Genomic DNA, 22,525 nt, shown 5'->3' on the forward strand with positions numbered 1-22,525 from the left:
CTCAAAATCATGATATAGAAAATTGGGCCATCTCAAAGTGAGTGCAGCCACTAGATATGGAATCATCTTCAGTGGCTGGGCATACAATCCTGCCGTTAGAGAAATGTTCTAGGTGATATATCAACACAAACAAAACACACAGGACCACTAATCGCTCTAAGTGCCCATCGCATGCACCCTGACACTGCAGGAGAACCAAAGCAAAGCAGAAAGCCCACTCCCAGCTGGAGGTTAATCGGATCACATAAAAGCAAGGCACACCTCATCTTTCATCACTAGGCAACACATTTATGCAGCAATCGATAGGTGGAATCATATTTTCCCCTTTCAGAGAAATGAGGGAAAATGAAGTGTTGTGACACGACGGAGATGGATGAAGCAGAGCCTCATACCTTGCAGATCTCCGCCCATAATGCAGTGCCTTGTGTTTCTTCAAAACTTGAGTTGTTTTCATTTCTGACAAAGCTCTTTGGTCCCAAAGTGGCCTCTGGGTCATTCCTGTCGATAAAATCCTAAAACTGAACCTAAGTAATTTACAGCATGCTCTTCATCTCTCTCTTACCCAAGCGGGCGGACATATAATTACATCTATACAGATATATTAGCAGGAACATGCACACTGCAATCCCGTGTGAATGCTAGTCTGCAAGAGGAGATTTAATAGCACTGTTTAGTGGCCATAATCTTATGAATCCAGCTGCTGGTAGATAATAATTGACTAATTAACCATTTGCATTATAAAAATATATATTTTTTTAGATTAGATTAAGCATGAGTTTTTGTAAAATATGTCAATATACTTCAAACAATTATTATTTACTGTCTGTTGCATACTCAAATGACTAATTAAGTCAAATAAATGAAATTAATAGAGCCTGACAAACAGAATTGAAATAACTTTAGCAGACGCGGTTCATTATTCCTTGATTATAGGCTCTACTACTTCATGGTCTCGGTAACAGTGGTAACCTTCTGTTTTCTTTTTCTTTTCTTTTTGAAATGTTTTTGTTACAGAACAAACTGACAAGTTCAACAATATCATCAAAGGAGACGAAAACAAAGATTTCAGATTGCCGTTTCTTAATGTGGAGAGTAATTGCACAGAATATGGGAGAAAATAAGTTGTTTTTAAAGCTTTGCAAGCCTTCTTCATCAGCTCCTGTGTCTTGCACCACAAGCTGTCTAAATTAGACCCAAAAGGTAACTGCTGCTAAGAGTGACATTTAAAATCCATCCTCCATAAGTGCCCACCTGGATATAATGCATTTCACTGCAATAGGAACCCTTAAAGTAACACTAATGGAAATAAAAAAGATAAACCTCCCATCTAACCATTAGTCATGCCCAAATGGGAAAAACATCGAGCAGCTTCCAAACAATTCTTTGTCTGCCTAAAGAACATTTTTCCCACTCATTCTATGAGGCATCATTTCTCCCTGGTGGGGCTACTGAGCAACGGCAATGAGCAGCACTGCACCAGTTGTACAGAAAAAGAGAGAGAGAAAAAACACAGCACACGCTAGCTTGAAGACACATTTGAGACATGAATGGGCTTTTTATGACACTTCAATTCTGTCCATTGCCTGTGGGCCTAGTGTTGTGCATTGTACAGTGTCAGGGAGGGAGGAGGTGAACGGCGGAACAGGGAGCCACTAAGGAGCTGCTGGTTGTTTAGATGAGATGGAGACAAGAGCTCTTGAAGGAACGGGGCCAAATGTGCAGAGCAGAGCAGAGCAGAGCGGAGGAGCCGTTAGCGTGCGAGGGCACCCATAGGGGTAATCGAGGACTTCAACTTTAACAATGAGGGTTCTGCTCTTGTCATTTAAGACCACAGACTGGCTCGGGGAGCGTATGAATGTGACCGGCCCTGTTTTTTTTTTCTGTGAAGTAAATGCACTTTTGAAAGTGAGTCAAATAAAAAAAAAAAAAGTGACAGTGACTGATGATGTGGTGGCACACTTAGACGGCGGGAGACCCGTGCTATAAATAACAACAACGCTCAACACATAGCAGTCACAATATCCAAGTGAATCCATTTTAAGATATATTGTTGATTGTACACTGGGGGGGTGTTTCTCTGTGTTTGTGCAAATATATGAAATCAGGCACAGTTAAGGAGGGGAGAATAATGCAGTGAGCTGGCAAAAAAAAAAGGAGCAGCGTGAGTAATGTTCTGGCATTTTCAGCAAGGTTACATAGTGAGGGAGTCATGGGCCTTACATGTCGGGGATTGCAGCTGCAGGAACTCAAATAATGCAAACCATAGTCGGAATAATGTGCAGATGAGGGGAAGGGCAGGACTTCTATTGCATGTCTCACAAAGTATTTTGAATTTAGCAGCCTTGTATTACGTGAAATTTCAGGATATTAGCTGCTGTTATTCTATATGCATCCAGGATATTGCACATTAGGGTAACAGACAGGGGTTTAATATCTCAATTTACTGATCATAAATCATCCCTGCAGATCCACGACGAATCCATCTGTACATGGACGTAAATGAATCAATAATTTGTTCATGTGTGCTCCCCAAGCCAAGATGAAAAATAAAAGTACGAATGTGAGAAGTGAAGATAAAAAGAGGTTGCTACATAGCACTTGACAGATGTCTCCTCCGAAAAGGTCTACGAGTTTATTTAAACTTTAGACAGGTAGAATAAAGCAGAATGACATGTCTTTCATCCTTCTCTATAAGTGGTCTCTTTTCCTTCCCTGTCACACAGGCAGGAAACTGAATCCTTTGGGCCCTACGTAATAACAGGTTGTAGAAATGTAAAAAAAAAAAAAGATGAGAAGGCCAATTAAGGTATGTGAATGTCTCTTGAGTTACAGATGCACTCGCCTGAGCTTGAGAAATCTGTGTTGTACAGTGATACTAAAAAAACTAAACAAAAAACAATGGACTCTCCGACTGTGCATGGCAATTTTGGAGAACAGTCATGTGAAACAATGACATTTCACCACCATAGTTTTAGTAACGTATTCAAAGATGTTAGCGCTGCGGTCTGTGGCCAGCTATAATTGCACAAAGCTCCTTCAGAAGACATTTGTCACAGCTCAAGGATCTGTATCTGCCACTTGCTGGAGGGGGATTTAAACATGAGTTAGGAAGATGGTGGGGGGGGCTTGTGTATGTGTGGTGTGTTACAATAAAATCAGCGCTCTATTGTTCGTGTCGAGGTTTATGTAGCTGGGAGTCGAGGAGCCGAATTGATCAATGCATGAAACGCAGACGTGCCACAAAACAGAGAAGTTCAGACAAGGAGACTGGCGCGTGTTTGTGTTGTAAACACACGTGAATGTGGAACTCTTTCTACTGTAGTATGCATTTATAAATAAATGAAATATGTCAAATAAGACAATGAAGACAAAAAAAATATTAAAGTACCAAAATAAGGAGCAGCAATAAGTTTTTACATATTAGTTCCTACCCACTTCTTAACTAATAAATACCTACTATACTAATATAAACTTACTATATACAACCCAATGCAACTCCTTTTTTTCCATAAACCAATTCTATAAACAGTAAACTGTCCATATACAACTTTTAACTGTATTTATAATCGTAGTATGTTTGAACTTTGCTCTCCTAAAATTCTATCAATATTTCTCATTCAATGATTATTTGCTGCCCATGTGTGTTTGTAAACCTGCGTGTGACGGTTTATGCATGACCACACACACACACACACACACACACACAGAACCAGCAGAGAAAACTGTGACTCAGCCTCGGGCAACCGCCATTAATATAAATTCAGATTTTTCTGGAGCTCCCGCGCGCAACACCGCTGGTCAATGCGTAGATGATCAAAAGTTTAGTCTCCAAAGCTCCCACTGTAATATCTGTAAGTACGGCTCATACGCTCTCTTTGTGACCGCGTGGTGCAGTGAAATGCCTGTGGCATAAGGTGGACTGTTGATCAGTTGCACAGGGGGAGAGCTGTGTGTGCCTCTGACAGAAACGAGGTGGTAAGCGGCATGGAAGAGAGGAGCTCGGTCTCTCATGGCCCCGAGGAAGTCCACTGCACGCTCCAGCAGGAGCACGGGGAGACAGCACACAGTCATTTCACTTCTGCTCAGAAACTCTGAAATGAGATGAACTCGGAGGTCTCTCCCCTGCATCAGGCAACGCTCACGGCAGGCGGTGCCCGAAAAAAAGAGAATTTTTGAATCTTTGAGTGAGCTTAGTGTTTAGTGTTTAGGGGAATATAAGCAGGAAATGGAAATAAAGATGCCAAGAGAAAAGCTGTCTATCATTTCCACTCAGTGCTCACTTCTGCTTTTATTTTATTTGTCAGCTTCCAACCCGTCTCTTGCCAGATTCTGTGACTAACAGAAGCTGTTAAAGGTTTAGGCAGATAATTACCTCACGATCGCCTTGGGTTTTTGCTGAGAAAAAGCTTTTCGGAGGGTTTCTTCATTTTTTTATAGCCGCTCATAAAGCAAGATGCCACGCGCCATAAAACGTCTTTACACCACCGTGGCACTCCTTAAAAAGCCGTCTCTCTTTAGTGCATCACGAATGAAATGTGTGATACAGAGGGGTACACAGCATAGTTAAAAGAATAAATATAGAATAAATCCGGGTAACGGATTGACAGTGTGTTGTTTAAGCTTCTTCTTTGTGCGACGCAATTATCCCAATTGTTTGTTTTGCTCCCATAGCTTCCCAAAGGTTGAGCTCGTCCAGTGAAACAAGTTGTGAGGAGGAGGAGAAGAGAAAGCCGTTGAGGCAGAAGAATCTTAACTTATAGAGACATCCTCACGAGTTCAGCGCTCACATTTTCCCCTTTCAAAGACGAGGAGTCTGTGGTTGGCAAAAGTAAATTATCTTGTAGAAAGAGAATAAGGACGTTGAAATGCGGAGAGCACCCTGTAGTTCGGCAGCATTGAGAAGATGAATTGCTGTAGCTTCTCAGCGAGAACGAGGAATAAATGAAGAGTGAGGAAGATATATTCTCGACCTATGTGTCCAAGAGGGGGAAAAAAAAAGAGCTTTCAAACCTACAACTTTTGTTGTAGGTTTGAGGGAAAAAGTCTCAGAACTCATTAAATCGCTTGTGAAGTCAAGAAATGACGGAAGTGGCTTTTCCCTCCATGTAAAGGCACCTTGTTATTAAGAAAAGCCCTTTCCTGAAAGGTGACTGTCTTAAAAAAAAAAGAGAAAGATACTAGAATCACAATGCATTAGATCAGCAGGAGAACCTTTGAACGCCATTCAGTCCGGTTCTCTTAACAACTGTACGTCTGAGGCAAGGACAGAGGCATTAAAAGAATTTCAAGCAAAATTGATCCAATTAAATGAATACTTTTAAAAAGTGCTTGTATGTGAGTTTAGCTTGATCTATAAATGGAGTACAATAAAACAAGGTCGAGTGATCGTACATCAGAGCTGCCTGTGGGATAATAAAGCACCAAACTACAGCAGATCCTGCCAGCCAGATATAATAATCTTTACAGGGCTGTTTCTTGTGATTACTTAGTTTACAGGTATCGACTGGAGATTTGCTGTTCCCTTCAATGGAAGTGATATTGTTAGAGGTTATATAAGTCTAAGAATTTCGTATGTGTGTGTGTGTGTGTGGACAATTGAGCAGGTGAGTTGTCCTGAAACTGCAACCTTCTAAATGGTGAACACATTTGGAAAATAAATGTTAAGAAAACTTTAGTTTGGCTCACTGAAAATGAAGATTTTGGTCTTTTTACACTTTGAATTATAACAATGGCCATAATTGAAACATATTGTAAGTATAGTTCTAAGCTTTTTGTATTGAAGCTGAAATCCTGAATTTGTATTTACTAGAGTGTGTTCTTACGTCTTCCTATCTTCCCTTTCCACTGTGCTTTGGTAAATTATGTGTTTTATATCTCTTTTTATATCGCATCAGCTGTGTTGTACTTGGAATTGGCACATGCAGGCAGTGGTTTGGGGAGCACTTATTTTCAATGTCAGACAATCATGGTCGTGAGAGGCCAAAATTAAAATAAGATTGTGAAGTCATACTGAATGTGCAGGTTTATCTTTAGCACTACAATCCACTTTTAAAAACTTTTAATGGGGGCTTTTAGAGTTGTCAAGGAAGCTGTGCTTCTTCCACTTCACCTGCACAGCTGAGAAGTGAAATGCATCATTGTGACAAAACGAGACACACATGAACAAGTGAAATTGTCGGTGGTTTGAACGTGGCAGACATTTGTGTATTTTTACGCATTAGTTTAAAGTTAAATCCAGCGTCGTTTCTCTATCACAGACATGCTTCAGTACCAAAACACGCCTTCAAATCATATACTGCAATCAGGCTACTGCTTCAAGCATACAAGTACAATAAATGAATGCTGATCTTGAACGTCTCCAGGCTCTAGAGGTGACAAATTAAGCTTGTTCGGTCCACCTCTTTGGCCTGGACTGAAATGAATCCAAAAGTTTCAGATGGATTGTGATCAAATTTAGTAAAAACGGCTTTGTTCATCATCTAGCTCCACCATCAGGTCAAGCTTTTTCATTTCTTCAGTGAAATATCCCAACATTTACATGACGAATAGACACATCACTTAAAATAAATATTCACGGTTGCCAGAGAATGACTAGTCACTGCTTGACTTTTCATCATTTCCACCGTTACTCAGTGGATTGGAAGTTTATACTCTATATGTTCCCCTCTGGATGAATGATGATGACTCTTTTCCCAACAGTAACAGTGTGACTTCACTCACTATTTTGGTTTCTGAAAATTAAAATGATAATTCCATCTGTGTCAGCTGTGTTTAGCCTCTCTATTGCTAATTAGAAAATGTGAGCTGTTATTCTAACGCACTAAATAATGATGATTAACATGGAAAACATTATACCAGTATGCTGTCATCGGCATTAGGAGCGTGATAGCACGCTGACTTATAAGCGTTTATTTCAAAGCATATTGTGTCTTCTTTCTTTCGCTCTTTTGAGATCAGCTGTCACACGGTCTCTTTGTTTTCTATCTTGTTTTCTTTCACCGTCCCTGCCCCCGTCCTCTGCATTGGTGGGGATGGCTGCTTTCATGTATATGCTTTCATGACGACGTGTACAACATGCAGCTGCAATGACATTTATGTCCCAGTCTGGCGCTTCCGTATTGATTGTTTTCCCTGCAACTCAGTAAAGGGCACGTGGAAACTACCTATGTCTTCCCTTTTGGGGGTTATATTTGTGCCGTTCATCATCCAGATGCCATTTTGGGAGACCGCATGACGGCACATAAAAATAGAGGCAGACTTGCAGTTGCAGAACAAACTCCAGCTGTGAAGACACAAGATTCGCAGTAGGTCCAGTGACATGTCAAGTTTGGAAATTGACAGCAACCAGGTAACTACTGCATGAGACCAGCTGTCTATCACACTAATGTCCACTCAAATAAGCAGTGTTTTATCATCTACTGTATAGTCCATCTATTGTCACTCATATTCTCATTGACTTCCACTTAAATTGAGTTAGAGGCCCCCTAGTGGCCACCTGCTACTTCCATCCTATTTCCTGGGCTTCACTTTTCAACTTGCAAGCCTACGTCCACTTTCATATACAGTGGTTGAAGCAGCTGGTCATATACTGAGTACCTCTTTAGGAGCACGTTTAAAGTTAAGCCAGTAAAAAGTAAGGGTGCGTTCATACCTGTGTTTCGTTCCGATTCAGGGAAACGTTGCACTTGACCTTAGCTTGACTCGTTTTCACACAGCAGTCTGGACTCGACAAGTCCTCAACGCTACATGCTTATAAATGCTTTTGTGATTGGTCAGAATTTGGTGGGAAATTTGCCGTTCTCTGGATTCACCAGTGTTCAGTATGTGAACAATTAGGCTACGCCGAGAAAACAATGGCGTATATCTGATGATAATAAGAGCACGCACTGATGCTGCATCCAGACACATGAGAAGGAGGCATATAATGACCTATTCCCCCGGAGTGTTTGCATTCAGAAGACGCATCAGGTAATCATCTCGGTTATATAGCCCATTTATAAGCAAAGCTCAAAAGCTGTGCTGTTTACACATTCATAATGACAAAGATCCACTGCTTTTCTTGAGCCCCAAAATTGGAAGCAGCCAAAGGCAAACAAAAATAAGCCATACATCTTTTTGGTACTGGATTATCAGCTATTAACAATCGTCTACATGTATCACCAGGACCAAGTATAATCAGAATTGGTCTAAACAATAGCAGACTTTAGTTAGAGTCAGGCTTTGTAAAGATAATTTTGGTGCAACCAGTGTGTGGGGATCCATTTTCCCTCTTCGCAGTTCTCCATTATAGCAACAGCCTGTGGGGTAAGAGGTTAACTAACAGAAATTGGTGTATAGCATCACACGGCTCTCATGGCGTGTGGTTCAGCAGAAATTCCTAATGAGTGCACTTGAACTTACTCTCTTGATTTCTTCCTCTAACGTGTGCACGGGTGCATTTATGCCTGAACGCATTGGTATTCACACCGCACGTGCGGGTGTCCAGAAAGCAGAGCAGTCTCGTGGAGGAAAAAAAAGCACTCTGTTGATGAGGGCAGATCAATATCTCTAAGCCACCTATTATCATCACCAACCAAACTGGGAACCCAAAATGATTCTCCATTCAAACTTAATGACCTTACCCAAATACAAACACGGGAGAGCTCACTCGTTAACGTTGGTTTGCATGAATACAACACAAAGTATGTGGCCGCGGGCAAATTCAGTATTGATGCAGGCTCTGGCAAAGCCGACTGCCTTTAATTATGGCTCTTAGGACGAAATGTAAAAACAAAGAGCAGCTGACCAGCCAAGCAAGAGAGGAGGTAAACTGAGGGAAAGAAACAAGCGGGTTGTTTTTCTTTCCCTCATCAGACACCGCAGCTGATTTACCAGCAACGTCCTTACTTAAGCCTCACATTCAATGGCGAGTTGTGTTTTAACAGCCCAGCTAATCAGTTCATAAGCATCATATTGGGCACCATGCCGCGTAACTCTTGGCAGCATCGCATAACTCCTGTGGCCACCAGAACACTTGTGTCGCTTTTTTATAGTCACACTTCAGCAGCAAGCGCCATCAAAGATAAAAGCACAGTTGCTCTTTGTCACACAGAGACAACAGTCATGAAATTTTAACCCAGAGAAGAACCGATCGAGGCGGAAAAACAAAACTAGTCCCTGAGCAGAACTTGAATTCGGTGACACAGATTCATGCAAATAAAGTCGGCCTGTAAATGCAGTGATTAGGGCTTGTTGTGGTGTTTCCAAATGATAAAATAAAAGTTGCAGTCACTGTGAAGAAACACAGTAAAAACCAAGTAGTGTATATCAGGGGGTGTCAAACTCATTATTATTCAGAGGCTGGATCAACAATAGCATTATAACCTATTAACCTATTCTTGGTTTCAAATTTAATGAAGTATTTTTTACAAAACATATTATACAACCTAGAAAGGAAACTACGTGCAATTTTGACAATATTATGCCTACATTTACCATTACAACTTCTTATAGATCACAGTGGATCTGCAAAGGCACAAAACATTTGCAGAAACTCATCCTGCAAGCCTGATTGGACCCTCCATTTGACCGGATATGGCCCACGGGCTGTATGTTTGACACCCCTGCTGTTTATGTATCTAACACTTCAGTCACTAGGGAACGCTGTGGCTTTCCTAGAAATGATTATTGTGCATTAGGTCAGAAAAGAAATGAGGCTGCATTTGTTTTGTTTCCATCAATTTATATATTGTTTTGGCAAACACAAACTAAAATGGTCCCTCATAAAGTGAATGTAGTCACATTGGAGTGTTTATTTTAACTGACTTTCAAACACCCACAGACATATAAAATTCAAAATGCAACAATTCACAATTCATTTGCAATTAAGGAGCGAGTGTTGGGAACAAACTGAAATTCATATATTTCCCCTAAAAACGCGGGTTCATTTCCTGTCAATCAATTCATTTTCACAATTTACTCAGCAAATGAATTTGTCATCATGCTGAGATGAAAAGCAGAGGCGGAGGGACGCAATACGAATGGAAAAACACAAGACGTCGGTGAGGGCGGCTTTTAAAAACTTGGCAGCGGCTTCAAACTACACAAAGCGTCCATCTATCACAGCGCATTACAGTCTGTCAGTGGCCACAGAACTCTGGCCCGAAATCCCCCGCACGAATGCTGTTCATAGCCGCACAATCTCTCGAGGGCTCTCATTCTCAACCCGGCATTACTGTGGAATCATTTCTGAGCCGCAGAGGAAGTTTCGCGTTCCTCATTCAGTCAGAGACGAGATGGCTTCAAAAGGTCACACTGTTTTCAGCGTAGGGGGCTCTGCTGTGCTGCTCAGGCTCGGTGTGTGTGTGTGTGTGTCGGTATGTGTGCGCGCGTGTGTCTGCGTGTGGATGTGAGCAAACACACATTACACAAGTGCACATGTACCACATGTGCAGCGTGTGTGTGTGTTTGTGTGTGTGTAAATATGGTCGTAGATGAATACCTCGAAACATAACAAGGACTTGCTTTATAGGATTTGTGTTTGTGTTTAACAAGAGTGTGTGTGTGTGTGTGTGTGTGTGTGTGTGTGTGTGTGTGTGTGTGTGTGTGCTCCAGATCTTTGCTCAGCTCCCTGTAGAGATCAGTGGGCCATGTAGAGGAGTGCCTGTTCCTGCCAGTACACACTGCTGCTGAGCTGACAACACACACTGTTCAGTGGCTTGGATATGAAAAAGAATGTTGGGGAGCACCAGAGGGTGGGGGGGTTTACACACACACACACACACAAAGGAACATCCACAGTCCCAGTGGATACAGTGTCTCTCTTGATCTCACTGGTGAGATGAAATTAACAGCAGGCCTCCCTGTGGTTCCACAGTAGCTCAAAAGTCCACTTTCTGACTAATGATACCAGGATATCAACTAAAAAAATGACCAAAAACCTGTTGCAACTCTTTCACGTTCTCTCCCTCTATCGCTCCCAAGTTCCACTCCAAATTCTCTCCCTCTCTGTTCCTTTCATGTATCATTTATTACTTCCTTCGAAGGATTTTTTTTTCTTGTTTTTGTAGAACACTGCTTTTGATTTAATTGCATTGTGATGTCAGTTTGCAGTTTAATGGTTATGTTCTGTTATCTTTTAATTTCGTATTTTAACATGTTGATTATTGTTTTGCTTTTGTTTTGTTAATTAATTTAGTCATCATTAAGTTAATTAAATGACGGAGAGTGGTGAATAATGCACGCCAGAGGAACGTCTCTAAATTATGAAGACTGACAGTTTAATCAATAAACTGTTTATTCATTCAATGTATGTTATATTAAAAAATTAAAAAATAAACTGACATGGGCATTTTTATTGATGTGGCCATGGTTTGATCGATTAATATTTTAAGTTTATGAAATGATTTCTACATGGATCTCCTAATCAAAAAGCAATTATTGTGCCTAAACCATTTTCTTTCCTGTGAGAACCTGGTGCTTTTACTCTGTTATTCTGTTCGTCCCAACAGAACCATTGGACATTCTAGTGTACTTTTACTCTTAAATACAAAAAAAGGCCTCAAGCCACAAGACACAAGAAGTGAGCGGTGGTTTTGGTAAACACTCTTGTTTCTAATGGCCCAACCCCACACTTGTTTTTACTTTCAACGTCATTGTCTTCGGTTACAACCATTGCTGCCGACTCAAATTGACATAATGTGAGATAGCTTTATCAGCTGGAGCCACAAAAAAAGCCTTTATACGTGTAGTTCTAAAATCAGTGGACTTGATACTGTGTTGACTGCTGGTAAGAAATTAAATGCAAACTAGGGCTGAACAATCAATTGAAGATTTATCAAAAACGCAATAAGGGCGCAATATTAGCCAAAATGTGGGTCAAATGAACATTTTAGATAAAATATTGTCCTGACCTATACTGTATACATCATATTCATCTGCAGCAGTGGCCAAACTTTTTTTAACGAGGGCCAGATTTCATAATGCGAAGATTTCTGGGGGCCAATGGTCCCTTCAGACCTTATTTCTAACAGTAAAAGTTAGATACAAATGCACTGTTTTATAATAATTTTATTTTCATTGTCACAATGGAACCAAATCTAAGCCACGCAGGAGTGAAAAAATTAAAAAAATCTGCCTTTCTTACACATCAAGAGTCAGATAACATAATACTCAAACAACTATTTTGATAATCGATTGATCGGTTCAAAGCTTTTTTCATGATTAAAACAAGATTCCGATTGTTTAAGCTTCTTAAATGTGAGTATTTTCTTCATTTCTTTGCTCTGGAGGACAAAGAATTCATTAAAAACGTATCTTATTTGAGAACATCATCATTCTCAGGTTTGATGAACACCGATCAACATTTTTTAAGGTTTTCTGATATTTGATGGACCAAAATCTGTGCAAAATAATGGACAGATTAATCGATTATGAAAATAATCATAAGTTGCAGCTCTACATAGAGTTATCTTTTTAAATATGTTCTTCAAATGAAAATGGCATTTGCAATTCCATTCAAAATCATCACAATTATTTATTTATTTATTCAGAATTGATCAACCCTAATGTGGACGTCTTAGTCAGAGAAAGATAATATAAAATCACACTGCACCTATGTGGTGATTGTCAGACATAAATATAGGTTTGTCAGGCTTTTAAACACAACACAACCAATATTACACGCTGTCGCAGCAGCAAAAAATAGCAACCAAAAAAAGCCAAAATAGAGCAGCCGCTATGATAGTGCGGCACAAAACAATCATTTATCTTAAAATGATTAAAATGAAAGAATGTACGCCGCAGTGAGAGATTAAAATGTAAAGTGCTTTCAAAAAAAGCTCAATCGTATGAGAATAGAGATGTTTTTAAGGTGATTAAAAACATAAAGGCAAGGCCCTGGAATACAGCTCAGCTGAGTGGGTGCACAACGTAATATCCGCCATGCACAGCTGGAGGGAAATGACAAATATCTTTTCTTTGCATTTATAATCACACCGACATGACACACAGTCGGATGTGTGTGTTGTAGTGTCATCGCAAGTGAGGTCATGGGATTTAAGTTCTCTTTGAGATGAGAATTTCTAGTAACATTGTGGAGAAAAAAGGTCAAATCAACCGTGAATGCATTCATGAATTTGTCATCTTAATTCTTAACTGTTAGAACTGTCTTCATACAATATTTATATACTGCATTTTATATTAACATTTTCAACGGATGATATAAACCATTACACTCATTCATTATTTACCGTCAAACTTGCATTTGCGGTTCATTCAGTGAGTTCGTTCTAATTGTGTTTGATCAAAACAAGTTATTTTTTTCCTGGTTTCATCACTCTCCCGTGTCTACTTTTCCACCCTCCCACTGAATTTGATGTTTGTTTCAACCTCGCCTCCTCCTCCGTCGTCCTCTCCTCCTGTGTCTTCCCTCGCTACCTCAGCCTGTAGCTAAACCCTGGAGAAAGAGGAACTCAACTCCCCCGGGTCTTCTTCACCAGCACCACATCACAAAGACTGTGCAGTGACACCCCTCTAAAGTACAGCCTGGCGTCCTGTCAGTCACACACACACACACACACACACACACAGATGCACATATGAGTAAACACGGTTTGAAGTGCACACAGACTCATGCGTGTGTGGCAATCAGTACGTTTACATGACTTTTAAAACTCATGTAAACGTGTTCTTCCGCCTGATTTGGAATTTCCCCAAAGTTGGAGTAAAGCACAGTTAATGCGTTTGGTGATTGGATTACTACTGCATGTTCAGCTGGGCTCAAGCTGGCCTCGGCAATCTGTGCATGCGCCGCGGTTCCCACCTACGGCTTTGACCAGCGAAAGAACAAAAGAAGAGGAAGAGGACAAAATGTCACGGAAAATCAGGGAAATACAGGTTTTTGGACAGACAAAAAGACCAAATTCATGCTCTGCCACCTGAAAGAATTAAAATGTTGAAGTGTGTCTCCGCTAATGGAGTCGGACACATATCTTGAGGACAGTTATCCAAGTGAAAGGCATCGTCGTGCCACAGCCATAGCTCAACCTTGTGTGTACGCACAACCACAAAGCGAGGCAGACAAAGGTAAACAAGGACTCACGCATGTACACAAACACCGCAGATCAGTGGCTCTGTCCCCTGACATCCGAAAGGCAAGCTGATTGGAAGCGTACGGCGGCTGCCTTGCCGACCGCCTTCCACCACCACACCACATCCGACCCACAGCAACCAATCTGCAGCAGTCAATATTTACTGCTCACCATAGGAGATGCTTCCCGCTGCATAAACTAACAGGTTTTATTGCACCTGCTGCCTTCCCAAAACATAGGGAAGGCATCAAGAGTAAAAGAATAAAAATAAACAACGACAACAAAAAAACATATCATATCTTGAGGTGTGAGTTGAATCTCAGTGTGTCGTCTTTCTATTCAAATGAATAAATGCCAGTTTCACTGCTGCAGATATGCTTTCACTATCACTCACAGTGTTTGTTTATTTTAAGTGCAGATCTTTACTGTGTTTGAAATTCCATCTTTTGGGAAATGTGTGGGAGTGGGTGTGGCGGGCTGGGTGTGTTTGAATATGGATGAGCGTATTCCCGTGATTCGTCTTGTTATGCATTGTGTTTTCGGTACAAAGGACACCCGAGAAAATGAGATGACTCATCTCCAGGGGTTTATCCGAGTCATAAATCAAATAAGGCTCTGGCATCATTTATGAAAGTTCATCGAGACAGAGAGAGGGAGAGAGAGAAAGAGAGAGAGAGAGAGAAAGAGAGAGGTCCACACTGGATCCGTGTGCAGTGTGTGACAGTTAAAGCTGTTGCAGAACATGTTTTACACATTTTGCCTTCGAAATTCATAAATGTATACTTTTAAATATGCTAAATCTTCCTCCATAGTCAACTAAATGCCAGGTCGGAGAAATATTTCACAATAAAGCTTTGCTGAATAAAGAGAAAGGATTCAGAGTGCTTTTACTGTGAAAGAGAAACAGGACGTGTTGCATTTGTGACAAATGGAGACATTGAAAGATAATCTTCAGCGTCTTTTGTGGCGGTGAAACTCACGCTGCTCGTGGAAAATGAATTACATTTACAAAAGCCCCATGCGGGGCAGGGTGGCTGCTCTAATCAGTTAACATGTAACATAGATGAAAAGCAAGCATGTTCCGTGACGCAGACACGGACAGGCCATACATGCATCAAGAGCCTTGGCTAAGCCACAGCATTGCTCAAATGTCATCAACATTCACTTGTTTCAACGCTAATATTGAAAACTCTGTAAATTCCTGAATGTTGACATTGAGATAAAAACTAAATCGATATCTCATGGGCCTTGGAACACCTAGAAAACAGTCAGTATGCAACACTGCAGCCTGAATGTATGTAGTAAAGCATTATTTACTGCAAAAAATTTTTTTTTTATTGTCACACAAGGTATTTTGAAACAAATCAGGCTCATGTCAGCTTGGAAGTTGGTGTGGAGTCTTTCTTGACCATAAGGTCAAGTACTAAATCCACATGTCAGTGTGTAATGCTTAGGTTGAGTAAGATTCTAAACCGCAAATTCATCCATCCTATCTTCTACTGCAGATCACCAGTCCATCACTGGGTCACCTAGAGACAAACAACCATCCTCCAATGTGCTTAATCCCCAAATCTGCATGTTTTTTTGAGGAAACCGGAGAACCCGGAGAAAACACACGCACGCACCATGTAGAAAGGCCCTTGTTCCGATCGAGGTCTTCTTGCTGCAAAGCCAAGAGGCCTAACCACTACAAGCACTACGAGCAAATGAATGTAGTGTAGTGTCAGATCTGACCTTGGCTTGTACATCTGATATTGTTTCAAGCCTTACAGACACTACGGGTTACATGTACAAGGAAAATGTATTTGAAGTGGCATCACTGCGTGTTTAATCATGACACTTTTCACCATTTTCATGTTACACCCAATCAAATGTGTGACCTCCAAACTCAGATTAAGTCGTGGTGATGTAAACTGCCTGCCTGAGTGAGCAGGGTTGCTGTTAAACCCCCCCCAGTTAATTCTCTTTTTCATCAATTCCCCCATGTCTAAACTGCGATGATCTGTTTTGTGGGGAGGTTTTTTTTTTCCCTGCTGCTCTCAGATTTCAGCGCCGGTGATAAGTCCTGTAACGTCACGCCACATGAGCCGTATAAAATCAGACATGTTTGAAAACATCATGTCAGCACTCAGCGCCACGCTCCGCCGTCCGCAGCCTGTTCACACTACGGGATAATCTGCCCAGGATGCCGGGATTGTCAAGTCAGGTGTAGAATTACTGTTAAAATCATCTTGTGTGACCTTGGCTCCGAGCGCAGATGGGAGGGTTGCGTCGTTGCGGAGTATCATGCCAAGATCGTCTAGGCTGCAGTGTCTTTCTCAAATTGTTTCCATCAACTTATCTCACCTTGTCCAACACTAAACCCCCCCAAAAGCCCAAATGTTTTTTTACTTTTACATTTCAAGTCCAGGTTTTTCTAATCGAGGTGAGAGCTGTGGCCAATAACGGTATACAGTAAATGCCTGGGGGAACGTTTACCTTTGAACCTGTTTGCAGTAATAAAATGAACAGAAATGCTGCTGTGACTTTATCTCCAGTATATAAGACAAAAAAAAAAAGAGTTTAACTTTAATTCATCCATATTCATGTGTCCATAATAGAGCAATTAGTGCAAGCGACTTAATTGCTGCTGGCAAATTAAGCCTGCGAAAAATGCATGTTCAAAAGGTGCTGGGCTTCAGGATCAGACTGGGAACATGATTTCATTTAATTGCTCATTATTGAGGAAATGATCTGCTGTGTCTTAAGGTTATCAATCATGTAGGCAGTGAAGATCATTACATCTAAAGTTTAAAACACTCATTTTGTTTAAGCTTCTCTTATTTATTTTTTTCTTCCACAATATCCAAAACTCTGATCATTTTAGGGCCAAACGTACAGAATTGTTCTTCCGAGAATATAGTCGTAAAATTATGAGAATAAAGTTGTAATCCTTCTAGAATAAAGTCCTAATATTATGAGAATGAAGTCTTAATCTTTCAAAAAAAAAAAGTTGTAATCTTTCGAGAATAAAGTCATAATTATCATTCAGGCAAAATCTCAGATGATCAGATGAAACCTGCGTCGACACGGAGCATTTTGTGACGTTATATTTTGATTTGAAATACTTGGCACAATCGGCACCACATTATCTTTAGCATCAAAAGATTGTGCAAGAAACTGAGTCTGTTTCAAAGAAAAGAAATCACACAGACTTGGAGGAAATCATCTCTTTTGTGGAGAAGGAAATAGCCGCTAGTGGTCGACTGCAAGGATAGCTAACGTGCTGTTCAAAGAGGTTTTAATTTAATTAAATAATGATAAAAAATATAATATTACGATTTTATTGGAGTCGGTAGCAACTGGATTTGAAGTTTCTTCAGTTCTTGAAGAAGCCTCTCAGATGAGAGGTGAAACGTGTTCTTGAGAGAAACTGACTCAGTGTGTTTTGGATAACGATGATGTGCATGAATGAGAATCCTTTAACATTGTTTTGTTGCAAAGGGAAGTGAAGTTTCTAATGAAAACACAAATCTCACACTCCTGCAGCTCTAAAACTGCCCTGATGGGGGTGATATTAATAGTAGACTGCTGCAAATAAAAGAGAAATAATAAAAAGACAAAGTGTAGTCGTAAAGTGGGCAGCCACAAATGAATGATGCTACGTATGTTGTAAATACATTTTCCCAGGCTTGTAATTTGAGGGAAGTTTTATATTTTATTCCAACCTGAATAATCCTGAGAGTTGTCCTATTTTTCATTTGGGAAAATGAAAAAAAAAATTCACTCTCCAACATCACACATGGGTCAAGGGAGGGCCGATGAAGAAGGAGGAGGTGTGGCGCAACACGCGGAAATGACTGCGGCTCCACTGACAGCAGCGAGCACGCAATCTGTTTAAGCGCCAGTCTGTAAACTACAGCAAACTGACAGCATCGGATTCTGATGAGAAATTGGCACTCACACAAACCTGGATGGATTCTACACACTTAATTAAGATAAAACGATTCAATTCTGGAGAGATTGAGGCAGCGATTCGATGTGTGCCGCACGTGGGATCCATTCTGATTAGTAGCCAGTCAGCGCATTCCTCGACATTTTGATGCAAGACAATCTTTTGCATTTTCAATTACACACTCCAACAGCCCTCTAACTACCAAAACCAAGCTCATTTGCATGATTGAAATATAATTATGGTGTGCCAAAAAAACACAGCTCAGTTTCAGTTCCTGTTACAATCCCTTTTCTCAGACTCTCCTGTTTTCTAGCTGAAATCAATCTCATGGCGATTGGCCCGTAAGCAAATGCATCGAGATAAATCTTTTATTGTAAGAAAGATAATTAAGGTGTTTTTGGGTTTTTTTTTTTTGCATTACACTGAGAATAAAGAACATACAGTATCTGTAAGTGACTCTCCTGAAGGGACCTCAATCCTACTTTACACAACATTACAATAAGACGAGTTATTCCTTTACAAAGAAAATATATCTCAACCAGACAGTTTTTGTGTGCACAAGCACACTATCTGCCAAGTTTGGTCCACTGGTTTGATTTTGTGTCAGACAACACAACAGTGTTCTGATTTGTTTGGCTGTTGAAAACACGCCTTCAAACTCAAAAGTGGTGCAACTACAAAACATGAATTATTCAGAAACATTATGTGGGGACTATAGGAATTCTATACTTTTTGTGGAGTCACCCTCAGTGCGTGGCATTCTGTCATCATCATTATTGCCTCTATAGAGTCTCTCACGTTGCCTCAGCAGGTCCACATGGCGGCTGGCAGAGGAGAAACTACATGTACACTAGTAACGGTTTCTCGGTAAACACCGGTAAAGATTCCCGACGGTGAAGGTAACCGATTAGTTTTAATCACTGCGGTCGATAACCATGGTGTGGGAAACTTGCGAGATAATGTTGTTATTGTTGTAATATACAGTATGTTTACAATAATGACTCTTGCTTTTATTTAAACATTTGAATTACTTATTCAAGGTTTTATCAGCGCGAGTAAATGTTGCACAGTCTTTTTAAACTGTGTTTAATGTTTATTTTGCACAGTTTTATACATATTTATTCACTGGATCTAATGTTTATTTTTGCAGTGTTTTGTTAAGGTTTCGGTTTTATTTTAATATATAGTAAATCACTTTATGAGTGTTTTGACAAAACATTCTGAGCATAATTTAACAATACTGCAGAGTTTGGACCTTTTCTGGTGTAAGGAGCAGGACCATTAGTCCTCATGGAGACCAAATCCTGGTCCTAATGAAGCAGAACTCTTTTTACTGAGGAACTGGTTAAGTTTAGGGTTAAGATTTTTAAATTGCAGTTAGGTTAAGGTTAGGGTTAGGCGACTGGTTATGATTGGACGATTTAGGCTGTCCAATTGAATGGTAGTCAAGCAGAGTCCTCAGACATGTAGTGTGTGTGTATAAACAATTTTAAGAGAGAAAGAGAAACGCCGAAAAAAAGAATCCCCAAACATCAAACGGCTGCATGCCCTCCTCGTCTCCTTCTCTGCTTACTCAGGAGATTTATTAATAGCACCAAAAAGAGACAGATGCAGCAGATGGCTGTTATGATACTGTCATATCTTTTCATGGGTCACTCAGCAGCTTCTGGGCATTAGTCTGTTGTCTGTTAGCAGCATGCTGGTCATTTTCCCACAACACATGCTCAGCAAAGGTGAAGATTTCTCACCAGACACGCAGATGGTATTGACGCAGCCTCTCAATTATCAGCAGCTGGGTGCACCGCTGCCACGATCATTTAGCAAGCGGGTGCTCATTTATGTTTGGTTTTTGTGTGTGTGTGTGAGAGTGAGTGTGTGTGTGTGTGTTCACGCTCTTGTATTTGAACATCCCGTGTCAAGCTCTTGTTTTTGTTGTCCTACACTTTAGGTTAGGGTGTTAATTCTCACACTAAACAAGAAAAATGAGGAACCAAATGCTCCCCAGCTGCTAACAGTGGCGACCTGTGATAAACGCGATAAGCAACATTAGCTGGTAGTATTAAAAAAATGACTGCATGAACAGTAGCATGTGAAATAAAGTGGCCGTGCAACACTCTCTGCTATACGCCCTGGAGGGATGTTTAAGAATCAGTTGTGTGTTGACGGAAACGTAAAAGATGTCTCCTCAGTTCAATTTTACCCGTTCATGTTGCGGCGCAGAGTTCTGAGGGTGACCTCTGTGCTGCGGGCTGCTGGAGGTGCAGCATCTGTGTCAGAGGAGCCGGCAGAGTCTGTAAACGCATACACAAGGCGAGGACAATGATTGGTCCAAACCAATAGGCATGTCTGAGTCAGTGGGGAACAGAAGGTCACTGAACAAACTGTTTTCCTTCATGGTAAATTCATCCCACCCACAAAACATTTCAGAGACAGACGGATATCGTTTTCAGACAGACACAAGGATATTTCAGGATTCAGGATATCTTCCCACCATTCAACAGATTTACGGGAGTAAAACATCGTACGCTGATACAAAGCACAGATCCAATACTGCATGTGTTGTGCCCTTAAACAAGGATGAAGATGAATGAATGACAGAAGCAGCTCTTGCCGTCTGTATTGAGGATTACTTGACAACAACACAGCAAAAACAAAATTCCTTCAGTCTCAGCATCACAGTTATTGTTTTGCTTTTCTTTGCATTTCCTAAATGATATAAATGACCTTTTTGACTCATTTCTTTTTAACCTTGCTAAATAAACTCTTACTTCTGACTGAATAAAGTACAAGCACATGAACTGTACACCGTAAATAGGAAATGAAAGTCACAAGAAACTCTAGCTTAGCCGCTAGCTTACGTAGCATAATACTTTAGCTGTGAACTTTGCAGCAACAACAACTCAAACAATAAAACTCAATAAAAAACATTCATGCTGAGTAACAATTATAAAGAGGAAACTATTGACAATATATGTTAATAAATTGAAAGTGTTTGTGTATGCTAGTTACCTGAAAGAAGGGGAATCTGAACGGGAGATGCCTTCACCATCTGTAATGAGTGAGGAAGAGGTGCACGCCCCCCTACTGGATCCTCAAGGCATTACTAACAGATCGATGAACACTCAACTGCACAGGGCATCTCCTGTCTGTATTCCTTTCTGCTTTTATGCACACATAAGGCATCTATAAAAAAATATGAAATTACAAATTCCTTTGCGGTTCAGTGAGGCGGACACACTGAATTTAAAGTTAGACTCAAAAACTTCCTTTTTGATAAAACTTATAGTTCGGGCATCACTTGGTTAGTCTGCTATAGACCTAGACTGCTGCAGTGCACTCACACATGAATATGACTTTATTACATGTCATTAACCTTGTTCTCTCTCTCCCTAGTTTGTGTCTTTCCTTCCTGTCTTCTCTCTCTCTGTCCGAATCTTTCCGGCAGCAGGATCCAGATCCAGTTCCAAGGCTATTATTAGGATTATTATTATTATGGGCAGCCCATGGCCAAGAGGAAGGGAATTGGGCTTGTAACCAGGAGGTCACTGGTTCAAATCCATGGAAGGTTTGTGTGTGTTCACTACTGGTGTGTAATAAGGTCAAATGCAGTGCTCAGATTCAATATCACTAATTGGTGTGTGTGTGTGCAAAATTCTAATTCAATACACAGTGGAAAATAAAAATGGTAACTACCAGTCCAGTCTGAATAGGAAGGGCTTTAAGTTGATTAAAGTTTAATTAATAATTAACTCTTATGTCTCTAGATGGCTGGTTCTGTCAGAGTATTGTAAAGGTATTTGCCTTACTATGTACAGTGCCTTAAAATAATGTATGTTGTGATTTGGCACGATACAAATAAAACTGAATTGAATTGAAACTAATATTGCATTAATAGTCATAACATAACAATGACATCAGACACACAATTGGATCACCTGTCCCCAAACTTGTCACCCGTGCACAACAAGATGTTTTGTGTATGTAGCACTGTTTTCTAGTCAGCATTCGGTAAAATAAATAATATTTTTGACTCAAGAAGAACAGACTCCTGCTTTGAGGCTGCAGGTAACACTGAGAAAGAGGGTGAGGGAGAGGGAGGCCAGGGGAGTCAACGGCTCACTATTAGCTAAACTGCCGCTGTGTTTGTGTACAAATGTTGTTAAACTGCAACTATACTGGAGTGTTTATGCTTATATTCTGAAACACTGATGAATGCTGCTGTTGTAAACCGGTGACGTTCACCCACTGTGTGCACGAGCGCACCTGACAGAGATGACAGGGTGACCTGGAGTGGATAAAAATGAGGCAGTATATTAAGATATGACCGATTCTATCAACTGCAATCAATTAAAAAAAAAAATTGAGCTAATATTTGTGATTGGAATTGGGACATCCCCTAATTATAATACAGTACGAGAAGAGACTGTGAAGTGTGTAATACTGAATGCTGGCGTTCGACCCTGAACCTGCTTTGCTATTTTTGTGCTCAGCATATTTTTTTTGGCCACTAATGCCAAACTTG

The 22,525-nt window shown here is 40.5% G+C and overlaps 1 protein-coding gene across 1 annotated transcript in view; it reads right to left on the bottom strand.

Annotated features, from left to right (window-relative positions):
- Positions 1-22,525, bottom strand: part of LOC122758748 (transmembrane protein 132C-like) — a 137,457-nt gene that overhangs the window by 95,991 nt on the left and 18,941 nt on the right. The window lies entirely within an intron of this gene.

The sequence above is a fragment of the Solea senegalensis genome, linkage group LG21 (assembly GCF_019176455.1).
Source record: "Solea senegalensis isolate Sse05_10M linkage group LG21, IFAPA_SoseM_1, whole genome shotgun sequence".
In the NCBI taxonomy this organism is placed as follows: Eukaryota; Metazoa; Chordata; class Actinopteri; order Pleuronectiformes; family Soleidae; genus Solea; species Solea senegalensis.